Source organism: Camelus ferus, chromosome 4 (genome assembly GCF_009834535.1).
Source record: "Camelus ferus isolate YT-003-E chromosome 4, BCGSAC_Cfer_1.0, whole genome shotgun sequence".
NCBI lineage: Eukaryota > Metazoa > Chordata > Mammalia > Artiodactyla > Camelidae > Camelus > Camelus ferus.
The window spans coordinates 46303250-46316801 of NC_045699.1; the positions used below are offsets into that span (position 1 = coordinate 46303250).

The following is a 13552-nucleotide window of genomic DNA, read 5'->3' on the forward strand; positions in this document are numbered from 1 at the left end:
CTGTTTGGACACAAAGTGCCTCAACATAGACACCCGTGAGATTAATGTGACGTGGGGTGGCCACAAAGCATTTACCGAGTTAAGAACAGAGAATGAAAGTCTGGCATTCGGGCAAGTTCTTGGGGCCCTACTCCCACCAAGGCCGGCCAGGCAGTATGTGTAGTCTTGCTCTGAGGCTCAAAACCTCTTCTGGAACCACCTGGAGTTAACTGTCTCTCCTTTCTGTTGATGAATTTTAGTTTTAATCACTCAGAGGTGCACAGGAGTTCAGCTTTTCCCACTCATGTCCATAGCTGTGTCCTTACTGTGGACTCGCAACAATTCGTGAGGGAGACGGGGAAGGCATGGTTGTCTGTGTTCCTGATGGAAAAACTGAGGCTGAGGAAGGCACAGTGACATGCCCAAGTCTCCACGGCCAGCAAGGGGCACAGATGGAATTTGAACTCAGATATTTTGACTCCTTGAAGGTATTGCCTACTCAGCACCTGCAGTGGGACAAGTCTTGTGTGTATGGGTAGGCTTGAAGGGCTCACTTTGTCGCTGAATGTGCAAAACCACCTTATGAGGTAGATAATATTTTGAGCTGTATTTTTCAGATGAGAAGACTGAGGCTCAGAGAGGTTAAGTCAATTGCACCTGGTCACACAGACAGCAACTGGCAGAGCAGGAAGACTAACGTCACAGGCTTCACTCAACCCACAGATTGCTATGCTTCTTCTCTGTGATGAATAATTTCCAAAACTCATTTCCTGCTTTCATCTAACTTTGATCTTCACAAAACCCCATGATACAGGTAGACTTTATTACTCTCATTTTATAGCCGAGGAAGCTGAAGCTCAGAGAGTTAAGTGACGAGCTCAGAGTCACATGTTAGCAAGTGTCAAGGGCTAGTGCTCGAACTTGAAACTTTTGTTCTTGAAATGTAGTTTTCTATCCAATAACAAGACTGCTTCTTAGGGAGGCAGCCAGGTACAAGATGACAAAAAACTGCAGCCATTTAAAAGAAGGGAGAAGAAAAAAATAAGATTTGCTTAAAAGAAAAACAGTACTGAATCCGTGGCTTATTACGCTTTTGACTGCCTAAGATGGTCCAATTCAATTATATGAAACAAAACTCATGTATATTTGATTTTTTACTGAAGAGAAAATTCTTCACATTTTTCTTTTTAAACATTTATTAAGCAATATAAACTATGTATATAAGTGTATGAAATATATATGTTCAGTTCAAGGAGTCATAACAAAATCAATATCCAACTGTCTATCACCCAGTTTAAGAGAAGGAGCTTTTATTTATTTGTAAATATTAAATTGTAAAGTAACTTAATTTTTTGCTCTTTCAGATACAATTTTTTTATGTGGCATTCTGTGATTTTTATTTCATTCTTAGCTCCCTTCCATAGCATTTCTATCATTGTTTTATGCAAAGAAGGTTGCAAAACAAATATGACTTCCTCAAATCGTTTTTTTCTCCCTTTTTAAGTTAAAAATGGGAGTAAAATAGAGCAAAACTAAGCCAGTGCTGAGAAAGCGGTGTGGTCCATAAGGGTAAGAATTTCAGGTTTCGGCTTGGACAGGCTGGGTCTAAATGCCAGCTACACCACTCACCATGCAACTTCAGGAACATTACTTCACCTCTGGGGATCTATTTCCTCTGTAAACTGGGGTGACAAGCATCCCCCTGCCATCTCAGGGCTACTCTGAGGATCGGAATAATGCAGGCACCCAATTAATGATTACTAATGTTAGATCACAACTTCTCAACTTAGACATTATGAGAATTGGATGGTACAATTATGTACAAAAATCTATGTGTGACAATTATGAAAAGCCTTTTAACTTACAAAGCTGTTTCCCTCAATACCTCAACCCCAAACAAGGCAGAGTGGAGGAGAGTTTACCCATTTTACAGATGAGAAGCCTCAGTGAATGGAAGGGTTTACTCACAGTGACGTGACTGCTACCAGGTAGAGACATAATTCTAAATCAGGCTTTCTAAATCCTAACCTAGTGATTTAAAAATGGATTGTTAATTAAAAAATAATAATAATGATTATATTACTTGTCTAATCACATACAATGAGAACATATGTCTTTAATTTTCTCTTAAACTTCTGGTGAGATGTACCATTTCCCCCTTAGAGCTGTGTAGGTGACAAATGTAGGAAATTAACAAATTACATTAGAAGCCTCTTTGGTTTCCTCAGCTCCTTTTCACTTTGCTTTCAGCTGATGTCTTCAGGGGTAAGAAGTACTCTCAGGTGATCACAGCTGTGAAGCCAACTGCCTTTTAATTACTACACTGCAAAAATCATGTCTCTTCATGTCAATTTAGCACCTCTAATTAGTCGATAGGTTGACATCACATCTACAGGGGGAAAGGTGTGCTGGGCCCAGCTCAATGCTTGCAGTGGGAGGGGATGCAGCATTTCCATCTGATGGATCCTCTTATCTCTTAAGGGCCAGCTCCTACACATTTGTCCAGGCCTGCTCACAGCCACCTCCTCTAGGAAGCCTTCCCTGCTATCCCTCGGTTCTTCCAGCACTGTTTCTTCCCCTTGCTGTGGGGTCCTGAGAAGTGATTGGTAGTTAGGCCCATTTCACTGACTGGTCTGTGAGCATTTCAAGGACTGTCTCCAAGTCCTTTTTGCAGCCATGGGAGAAGAGGGAGAAGAAGGGCAAGGGGAGGCAGTGGGTTCACAAAATGCTTCCATGCTTTGCCTTCCAGACAAGAACTCACCATGGTTTTCACATAGAATGGGACTGAGGAGGAAGGCAAGCACTGGTTTCTGTAGCTACGAAAGATGGTGTTAGCCAGGCCTGCCACCTGGGCATCTAAAGAGAATCCAAGAAAAGCTCTGGGCAGCAGTACTGGTACCAAGGAATTGCTCAACCAGGACAGGCCAAGATTCATGTGGGGGCCTATGAGCCACCTGCCTGCTGACACACGACCGAGAGACTATGGAAGGGTCAGGAGGGTGGAGGTCACCGGGTACCTAACAGTCTGGATCCCAGAGACATCAGGGCTCCAAGAGAAGGGGTCATCATAAGTCCCTTTCACCCTTGTGAGCCAACACCACCCATAACCAAGGAAGGGAGAGCAGAACTCTGGACTCTAGACCTCTGAGATTTGCTTCATGGTCAGTCCTGGGAAAACTGAGTAAGTTAAATCAAGATAACAGATTCAAAGGGCAGAGAAGGTCATCCTGGACCAGCTGGGCTGGGGCTCAGGGAACAAGGAAAGGAGCATGGGTGTGTGGCTATAGAACGGCGAAACCCAGCTCCTCCACATGTCAGCTGCACATCTGCCGGCGGTTCATTAAGCTTCAGTCTCTTTACTTATGAAATGGAGAGAGTGAGTTCCATCCTGACTACCTCTCCAGGGCTCTTTTCTTTTCTCTTTCTTTTTTTTTTTTTTTTTTTAAATTAGAACCTGGCTATGAAAATGTTCTATAGGAAGTAAGTTCTTATGCTAATGGAGGGTTACAATACCCACCTGATCTGCTCACTCCTCACCTTTTCTGCGGCTCCAGCTTCCTTTCTCATCCTCTCACTCAGCCTTTTACTTCCAAGAGCATACCAGCCTCTCTCTCATTTCCCCACGAAGAAGCCTTCCTAAACACCTCCCCACACCTCCAGCCTAGGCCAAATGCGCCTCCCCTGCCCCATCCCCATCAGACCTGTCACACTGTATTGTAATTGCATCCTTACTTCCCTCAATAAGACTGTAAGATAACAAGTACTCAAGCTGTCACATTAAGAAGCACTCAAATATCTGTCAAGTAGGAAAACTAGGATCAGTATGTGACAGATATGGCTGATATGATAAGGTTGATATGGATTCAGTAAAAGAAAAAATATTTAATAATAAGGTATTTAAGAATGAATCAAAACCTTGCATAGTACTGAGTTCCCTATCCCTGAAGGTATTCAAGGAGATACTCAAAGATCATTCACCAGGGTCATGGAGGGGATTCCTAAACCGGCAAGGAGTTTGCATTCGTCAGTGTTATGTTTTCTGTGCACTGCTGGTGGCACACCCAACAATTTTAGGTGAGCCCCAGACTAATATTTTATATCTTAATAGGTATGTTTTCTCTTTATTTGCTTTTACACTTCTTCTTAGTAAATTATACTGATTTTCCATTGATAGTATTTAAATGAAAGGATAGTTGATTTAAAATACTAAGTAAATTAATAATACAAGTGGTATACAGATTTGGCAAATTCAAGAAAGTGATATGCAAATGATGTCTGGGGAACATGGGATTGCAGGTTTGCTCAGGAGTCTTACAAGAATATATGGCCCTCAAATAGATTAAAAAAAAATTTCTTCTGTATAGCAGAAGGAACTATATTCCATAATAACCTTTAATGAAAGAAAATATAAAAACAAGTGTATGTATACATGTGCATGACTGGGACATCATGCTATACACCAGAATTTGACACATTGTAGCTGACTTCAATTTAAAAAATGATGAAGGGTTGGAAACAAACAAACAAAAAGAATATATGACCCTCAGAAATAAAAATCTACTCAAATCTCCATCACTTTCCATAAATTAAACTATAATATAAGTTTAAACCATATAGAATAAGCTAGACTCTTAGCTGGGCCCTAGAGAATGGGCACTGTCAGAAGTACCAAAAAGAGAGTAGATCTCTAAAATGAAAGAAATTAATTATATAGAAGAAAGAGAAATAACTGCAGAAGTAGAAACAACCTAAGGGAGAGGGTTGCTGTATTTAGCAATATTGGGGACATACTTGCAATTAAAAAATTATTCTTTATTTACCTGAAATTCAAATTTAACTGGGCGCCCTGTACTCTAGCTGGTAACCCCTAAGTAATCACCCAAGCCAGAAACGGTAAATAGGCTTGAGCCAATGTGACATCATAAACAGTCTGACAGTGGCTGCCCAGGGTAGTAGATTAAGTCAGTGAAGAGGGTGTGGTGATCAATTAGTTACATCTGCAATTAACACTGGAGGAGGGAAGTAATGGCACCAACGTTGCTCATTTATCAGCCACCCTGGGCTTGTCCAACTCCTCATTTTACACAGTGAGGACCAGGGAAGACAAAGGACTTGCCCAGCCAGGCTCACAGCACAAGTCCACAGCTGGGCTGGACTAAACTCATTTGCAGCTCCATGCCGCCTGCTTGGAATCAAAACAGAATGTGACCAACGCCATGATTATGTAATTTCAGACTACCCTCAGCAAGCATCACCACCCACATCATCAGCCAGAATGCACAACGCCAGTCAGTCCCTCCACCTGATCCAGTTTATCATCATGACCACATTTGGATGCCCTAGAATATCACAAAAGATGTGAAACAAAATCCTTTTACAGTGAGAGTTCCGTTCAAGGAGATGTTGTTGTGACAGAAAGCACTCAGGGGTCTGACCCACCATGCTCTTCATGTACCACTCACGGGCTCTCAGTAGTACAGTTTCACATTTGACTCCTTGCTTTATTACTAAGCAGATATTTCACCTATTGTTTATGGAATTGGATAGGATTGAACTAAATTTGTGTTTTCTACTTCATCATTCTTTTGGTCCCTCCTCCTCCTGGGCCGGAGGTTCCTTATTGCTAAAAGAAGACTGTACCAGGTGGATTTTTATTTCAGCTCTAAAATTTCATTATTTTGTAATTCTATGTTTAATTTACAAACCAAGGTGAAATTCTCTCCTTATGGGAGAAAATGAAAATTGCTGGCCTAGAGACAACATCACCAGAAGGGTTTTAAACTAGCCTCTCTCACAAAGAGAATTATTTAGTCTAATTGTTTTATGTCTCCATTTAGATATTAGTCTTTTACTTTCCACTCTTCTTAATCAAGTTTATTCATTAGCTTTCTCATTCATTCTCTAAAGATGTATTTTCTAGAAAAATTGTAGATGCATTTTCCCTTTGAACCAGAAATCCCACTTCTAGGAATCCATCCCCAATTTACACTGGCACAAATATGACTTGTGGCCAAGGTTATTCCAACAGATTGGAAACAACCCAAATGTCCATCAATAGGGGACTGGCTGTACAAATTATAGTATATCCACACAAAGAAGTGCTATGCAGCTGTAAAAAGAATAAGGAGTGTACACAGTGATAAAACAGTGAGCTCCAGGAAAATTAAGTAAAAAAAGCAATGTGCAAACAGCGTATATAGTATGCTCCCTTTTGCATAAGAAGGAGAAAGATGAATAAACACACAGAAGTTTGTGCATATTTGTAATAAGAAACACCAGAATAATAAACTAAAAAACTAATAAAAATGGTTATCTATAGGGGTGGCACAGAACAGAGGGAAGCTGGATCAGAGCCAAATATTCTCTACTTCTTATATAGTCTTGAGTATAGAGGAGTAGAGAGTCACATACAAATTGTACACATTTTACATGCTCTCCCAGAGATCATACAATCAGCTAAAAATATAACACCAAAAGTAAGACACTTAAACACAGATCTGCTTTGAAGCAATTCAATAAATTGTAATCGAATTCAACTGAAATTAATAAAATTGAACTCATCTGACTGGATATGTACAAAGATTGAGCATTAGCTGGAATTCTCCAAGAAGCCATTGCAGGGTAGGCTGAAATGGTACAATTTCTTGGAGGAAAGAGAGAAACAAACACTTAAAAATGCCTTAAACCATGTTTTGCAATCATTTAGCCTAGCAAGAGAGGCTCTGAGAAACAGCAGCTCTAGATAAGCTACTGTGGAATGCAGCTAGTGGGAAAATGTCAATCACAGGGAATCAACTTAAAAGGAAGACTGAAATTTCACAGCAAATCGTTTAAAAAAAGATTTTTTCTTAACTTCAATTTTAAAAGTTGTATATATTTTAAAAATAAAATTAATTGGCAAGAAGAAAAAAATCAAGCCCTGAAAACTGAAAACAAAGGCATTTAAGAGTATACCAAGTTGCTAATGTAATCACACACAGAAGTCTGTACAGGGACTTCTGGACACATCTTTATTGTCTTAACTAAGCAGGGATATGGTCCCTCCTCGACTCCCAACCTCACACTCATTCATAGCTTTTTATTGTGAAAACAGTCAAACCTACAAAAAAGTTGAAAGAACAGTACAATGCCCACCATATACCTTTCACCATTCACCATTTTCCACATCTGCTTTCCTCTCTCTATAAATCTATACACATATATATGTATATATACATACACACATATATACGTACACACACACACATACACAGATTTTTGGTTTTGACACATTTCAAATTAACTTGGAAACATTGTGACACTTTATTCCTAAACAGTTCAGAATGCATCTCCAAAGAATGACATTCTCCTATGTCATTACAGCATCATCACACTTATGAACATGAATTAGTAATTCAGTATCATCTAATGTATAGTCCACATTGATTTCAATTTCCCAAATATGTCCTTTACATTAAAAAATTCCAGATGTAATCAACACACAAGCACTGCATTTGACTGTTGTATTTTTTAGTCTCTTTTCGTCTAGAACAGTCAGTCCCCTGCCTTTCTGCTGTTGTTCTTGCTTTCTGCAACATTAAGTTTTTTGAAGAATCCAGGCCAGGTGACTTCAAGGATATACCACATTTGTGTGACTACCTCCTCATGGTGAGATTAAAATTTAAACATTTTTGTTTAAAACATTAAAATTTATATTTTCTAGCTCAGTTCACTGAAAAAATCTAGAAGCAGTGAACCCCAATAGCAATGAGCATGCAGACTTTGGTTTCTAAATATGATTACCCACTGGAAAGAATCAGGGATCCTTCGAGAAATGGCTGATTCCAAGTCAAAGGCAGGTAAAATATAAGCACCCAAACTGATGGCGTAGAGTGAGGAGGAGCGAGAAGGAAGAAGGAGGAGGGAAAATAAGGGTCAAAAAGAGAGTGCTCTTCTATAGAGAAGAGTGCTAGCTTAAATGTGGAAGGAAGACTAGAATTAGAAAATGCAACCCCAATGTAATTAACAGTGACTCAAGCAAGGACCATCAATGGATGCCAAAACCACTGGGAGAGAGACTGTAGAGGACAGGTATTCATATGGTCTCAAAGTCTCACCCCACAGATCACTTAATAATTACTGAGGGAAAAGGGTATCTTTACAATAAATCTAGCAGATGTGACCTTAACCAAGTGATCAAATTTAACAAATTTGATTTATCCCCTGGTTGAGGGGGATAAATTAGGAGTTTGGAATTAACAGACACATACTACTATATATATATATAATACAGAAACAAGTACCTACTATATAGCACAGATAACTGTATGCAATATCTTGTAATAAACAATAATGGAAAAGAATCTGAAGAATATATATATGTATATAAAACTGAATAACTTTGCTATACACCTGAAACTAACACAACATTGTAAATTAACTATACTTCAGCTTTAAAAAAAAAATGGTTAAAAGAGTAGTGTTCTTATCCAAATTGTTTAACCTGAATCTAATAGTGAAGAAACAATCAAACAAATCCAGATTTGGGATTTGCGGGAAATTTTACAGAAAAACTAACTGATTTGGGCTTTTAAAAAAGGTCAATGTCCTGAAAGCTCCCCTGACCCCAAGAAAGAAGAAACGTTCTAAATTAACGGAGACTAAAAAGCACATGACGAAAATTACAATGCATGCTCCCCAGCTGGACCTTTGATCCCTTCCTACCCACCTCTACAAATAAATGGCAAAAGGGATATTCTGGGGACAACTGAGGAAATTTGATTATGAACCATATATTAGGTAATATTATTGTATTACTGTTAGTTTTTAAAAATGTTGACAAATATACTATTGCTATGTAAGAGAATATAGTTGTTCTTAGGAGGTTCATGCTGACATATTTAGAGGTGACGTGTCATTGTAACTGCAAAGTATTGTCAAGTGCTTTAATAAAAGTGTGTTTGTGTTTGTGCGTGTGTATGTGTGTGTGTGCGTGTGCGTGTTGGGAGGGGGTTGTGTAGGGGACAGAAATGGAGAGGAAAATCCACACACAGCAAAATGCAAAGAACTGGTGAATCTAGGCAGAGGGTATATGATGCTCATTGTAGTTTCTTTTAACTTTTTTGATGGGTTTGGAATTTTTCAAAATAAAAAGCTGGACAAAGGCAGAAACATAAGAGCAACAAAAACTACTGTCTACATTAAAAAATGGTATCTGCAACTGATTGGAATATAGTCCATTATTAAATACTTATTAAATACTTTCAAAGATCCATGAATTCATAACGTTACCGAAAAAGGAGAGACTGAGAAAGCAGGAATCTCAAAACAAAACAAAAACAAAGATTCCTGGAGGTTCTCCTAAATTCCAGGCCATATGCCTGGCTCAGGGGTTCCAGCTGCCAGTGAGAGGGATGTGGTCTCACCTCCTGGAGGGAGCTGACAACTCTCAGGCAAGCTCGACACTGAACTGGCAATTGACTCTGCGGTGACACTGCAGGACAGGGAGAAACAGGTACTATGTATGTGTCTATTGGAGACAATGATCTGGCTGGGAAGGCTTCCCAGAGAAGTTTTGTGCTGAAACTGAGAACTGAGCAAAGATCCCTTTTTGCTAGCATGGGTGCTGGGTTGGGCTTGAGCTGCTTTGCTGTGCTGAAGGTCCTCGTACCCATTACTCTAGCAAGGGACCTGGAGTTTCAGAAGACATCCAGGACAAGAAGGGAGCCATTCCCTGGCACACACAAAGCCAACCTGCTATCTTAGGAGAAACCAGGACAGTACTATGAAACCGCTTGTGTGGGAACTTGGGGAAGTTTGGGGAAATTATGCTCTTATTGGCATTTGGGCATAATGTCTAGCCATCTGACCTAGGATTCTTTTCCTCAAGTCGAGTGATTCCTACGGTATAAAGGCTCAATCTTGGCCTCATGGAAATAATCAATTATTTAATCTTCTTAGTAAACAGATTCAAAGCCAAAGCCTTCTGTATAATTCAAAATGAAAGGCTATGCTCTATTAAAAAATCAAGCCATTCATTACAGAACCACCTAGAGTAGAACTTGAAGTACCTACCACATGCTTGAAATACTTAGCATGTTACTGATTTTCACGACAATCAGTCCATCTATTTTCTGAGTTCGAAGGAACCATTTATTTTTTATATACAAGTCACTGGATGAGTAGTAAGTTTAAAAGTGGTGTGTGTGTGATGAATGATTTACAGGGAGAACACATGTCTGCACGGAGAGGCTCATGCCAGTCTGGGTCGTCATCTGCTGACAGGCAGGAAGCTCCCTGGAGAGGTAGGTTGCGGAGGGACCCCAGAAACACAGAGGAAGCCTCTGTGGCCTCCGGAGCCCCAACTCCTATACCCTGAGGTCTGCTCACAGCAAGAAGCAGGGCAAGCCTTGCTCTCTGCCTCTTATTTTCCTCATTCAGCAAATAGGCCCCACCAGGATGATACCTGCTCCTCCTTCCCCACAGTATTGCCCCAGGCACTGGAGGAGGGTGTGTGAGAGGCAGTGCACCTAGTCGATGCCAGCACGGCCTCCAGAGCCACTTGGTCCCGGGTAATTCCTTGGTGAGACACTCAACCTCTCCATGCCTCCATTTCCTCATCTGTGAAATGGGCAGAGTGGTGTCCAGCTCAGAGGGTTGGTATTTGGAGTATATGAGTTCATGTATGCACAGTGGAACAGTGCCTGCCCCACGGTCAAGGTCATAGAATTGTAGGCCAGTAGTACTACAAATTGGTTTTGTAGTGGGCCACCCAGAGGTGTCCATTCATGATTTCTGAGCACCCACTCAGTGCCAGGTCCTGTGCGAGGCTCTTGGGGTGCAGCCAAGGCTCAGGCAGGCAAGGTCTGTCCTGAAGGAGTTTGCAGTGTGCTGGGTAACACTGAAACCTCATCAGAGAACTGTAATACACTCAAGAAGGGGAAGAGATGAAGTAAGTGAAGAAAAGGCAAAGGGAGAGGCCAGGTGCCTCCTCCAGCTGGGGAGCAGGGCTGCTGAAGATTTAGGGAGGCTTTCATGAGGAGGTGACACTTGAACTAAATATCATAAAATACAGAGGATTGTGCCAGGTGTGGAGGGGGAACAGAGAGGGCATCAAGCAGTGGGAACACATAGGCAAAGGCCCTTGATCTGCAGAGAGCAGGTTCTATCCCTTAGCACGAGGGGATCAGACTAGAGGGGGACCTAGCAAAATGCTGATGCCAAAACTCAACCACTACTCATGGTGTGACCCTATGCAGGCCGCGGGACCCCTCTGGGGTCATTTCCTTCACCTTAGAATGGAGGGTTCTCTGCCTGGAGAGGTATGATGGAGGCTGCATGCCTAAGTGATAAGTAGCTCAGGAATGGAAGGGGAACCAGGCCCCAGCCCAGGAGCCCCTAGGGGAGGGAATCACATGCAGGGCCCAAGAGGGAAGCTAACAGAGTGAAGACAGGTGCTGATGGCTTCGAGCCACACAGAGTAAGGACATGACACTATCAAGGCTATCTGCTGTCCCAACCCTCTCCCTTTACAATAGGAGGCCCAGAGAGAGCAAGGGATGCACAGAGGCCACACAGCCAGTGCCAGAGTGCTGATCCTAGATCCCATGGCCCTGCCTCTACCTGGGTTCCCTGGGCCTTGAAGAATTGTGAGCATGGTGTGAGGAACTCTGCCAGCATCATCTCAGGTCATCTCACAACCAGCCAGGGTCAGTAGGATGCCACCGCCATTTCCAGAGGAGGAGCTGAGAGTGGGAGAGGCTAAGTAACCTGCTCGAGGCTACCAGCTAAGAAGCCCCAGAGCCTGGATGGGAGCCCCAGCCCATCTGACCCTGAGTCTAAAAAACACATCCGGTATTATCAGTTTAAAGGGTGACTGAGCCCATTAGCCCCTTTGGGCCTCAGTTTCTTCATCTGAACAAATGGGCAGAGGACCACCTTATGAAACAGGGTGAGGACAGAGCAGTCAATGCCATGTTGTGACACAGCTCCCAAGCTTTTGTTCCAGAGCACTTGCCTAGCAGCACCCCTGGGCCCTGACTCACTGGAGCAAGTCCCCACTGTCCTGGGAGGAAAGCAGACAGTTACAGACAAGGATGCTCAGGCTTCAGGGACGGGAGGTGGTTTGTGTAAGGCCAGCCAGCTGGGAGATGGCAAGGCCAGGATGGGAAGCCAGATGTCCTCACGTTGACCCAGTGCCCTGTCCTTTATTCCTTATTTGGAGCCACAGGTCCCCTCTGTGCACTCCTGGCCACTACGATCACGGGCCTTGCTGGCTGAAAGAGACTCCCAGGTCAGCCCGTCACAGTGAGACTCAAGAACCATAGTTTGACAAGAGGCCCTGTGGCCCACAATGCTGACTGCAGGGACTGCCAGATGTGCTGAAAACACTGACCGCAACTGCATTTTCACTGTGACATTCCAAAGGTGAATCCTGGGGCTGAATCAGTAGCTCTCTCCCCAAGCCAACTTGAGTCTGAATACTTACCCTCAAAACCCTTCCTACTCAGCTGACGCACCTCACCTCCCCTCAGAGACCCCAGGTACTCCTGGGTGAAAGGCACCTTAGATTGGCAAGAATCACATAGGAATTTGCTAAAATTCAGAGTCAGAGTGAGTAGGTCTGGGGTGGGGCCTGAGAGTCTGCATTCCTAACATACTCTTAGGTGCGGCTGCTGGTCGGTGGACCACATTGCTTTAGAGACTGTCTAGACAGGATTTCCCAAATTTCCCTGATGATGAGAACTATCCAAAGCACTTGTTAAAAATCAGTTTCCCAGGCTTCTGTTCTGGAGATGCTGATCGGGGGACCTGGGAATCTGATTTTTAATTGGTAAACCAATAGCTCGCTCCCACTCCGCCCCACCTGATAAGTCCTGCCATCAGATCATTTGGGAAACATCACCTAGTCCAACCCCCTCATCTGGTGCCTGAATCCCCTCTGAGCATCCCCAACCAGGAGCCATCCTGTCTCCATCCGAGGGTGGCTCATCCCTCTGCGGCAGATGCTCTCACCCACTGCTGTGCATCAGAGTCACCTGGAGCACTAATAAAGTGCTCAGAGACCAGGCTCCTAGAAGTAGGACAGGGCCTGGCCAAGGTGACCAACTTGTCCCCATTTGCCTGGGCCTTTCCTGTTCACGTTTCCTGCTCCACCTTTATCATTTCTACCCCGTGAGGTTGGTATTACACCCATTTTACACATTTGTCCTCCTGGAGGGAGTCTTCTGATTCCCTCCCCAGTTCTTTCCAGACTCAACTTGTAATTCCAGACCCGACTCAGTGTAACCTACGGCTGGGCTGTATCCTAGCAGCATCAGCCGTACCGTAAGTAGTACGAGTAATTTATTTATTTAGAATGAATTATTTACACCCAGCATATTTCCAGGCGGTGAAAGACGCATCAACAATGAGGCCATTGGAGTTACACGCTGGGAACTGATATCACTTTAGATACCATGGTCTTGAATTAAAAATGGGGGTCAGAACCTTGAATTGAATCTTTTACCAGATGGACAGGAAAGATATGTTGGGTCCTTGGCAGGAATAGATTGGGAACCACCACGCACTCGATAGCATCGTGCCCTTCTTTGCC

At 42.7% G+C, this 13552-nt stretch overlaps 1 protein-coding gene across 3 annotated transcripts in view; it reads right to left on the minus strand.

The window, feature by feature from the left end:
• The window catches only part of GABBR2 (gamma-aminobutyric acid type B receptor subunit 2), a 352698-nt gene that overhangs the window by 204513 nt on the left and 134633 nt on the right, over window positions 1-13552 (minus strand). The window lies entirely within an intron of this gene.